Genomic DNA, 681 nt, shown 5'->3' with positions numbered 1-681 from the left:
GGCTCAGGAGTTGTGAGAAAGGCAGAGAATTGGGACGTCCCCCTGACTTGACAGCTGATGAGCCCGCAGCGCAGGAGGAGCAGAAGGAGTAGAGAATCCGTCACAGGAAATAGCCACTAAAGAGAAGGACAACCGCAGACACTAGTTTTAAAATAAATCTACATGACTTTTTGAACATTTAGGATCATTAGGATCAGAAATGATCCTAAGAATGACTGAGTGGAGACTTAGAAGTCATCCTGAGAAAGAAATGCCAGGAGGAGCCAGCACAACCCACCAAGGGAGCCAGCACAGCAGTAGCCTCAGCCAGTTCAAGGGCCAGCAGAGTGCCTCATCCCACAAAGAGCTGACTCTTAATCTGCTGTTCCCTGCCCTTCAGCTGTAAATGCACTACAGACCCTACTCCTCAGCCTCCCTCTGCTCTCCCTCTGCCTTCCTTTCCTCTTCCCTCCCTTTTCTGACCAAGGATGATGGTGGACTGGCTTTGTCCTAATAGGCTTAGGTCAAGCCTTGTTGCTACTGCAGTCAGTATGCCTTGGCCAAACCTCAACTGGGCTTTGTGAGACTAAAAAGTCTACACAGGTGGTCAGGATAGATTTTGTAGCACCTTCAGTCTTGCACTAACATCTGTTCATGTTCAATCTTTTCCCCTTTCATTCCTTCACTTTCTTTTGCCTTTTT

This window comes from Strix aluco, chromosome Z, assembly GCF_031877795.1.
Source record: "Strix aluco isolate bStrAlu1 chromosome Z, bStrAlu1.hap1, whole genome shotgun sequence".
NCBI lineage: Eukaryota > Metazoa > Chordata > Aves > Strigiformes > Strigidae > Strix > Strix aluco.
This window is presented reverse-complemented; position numbering follows the sequence as displayed.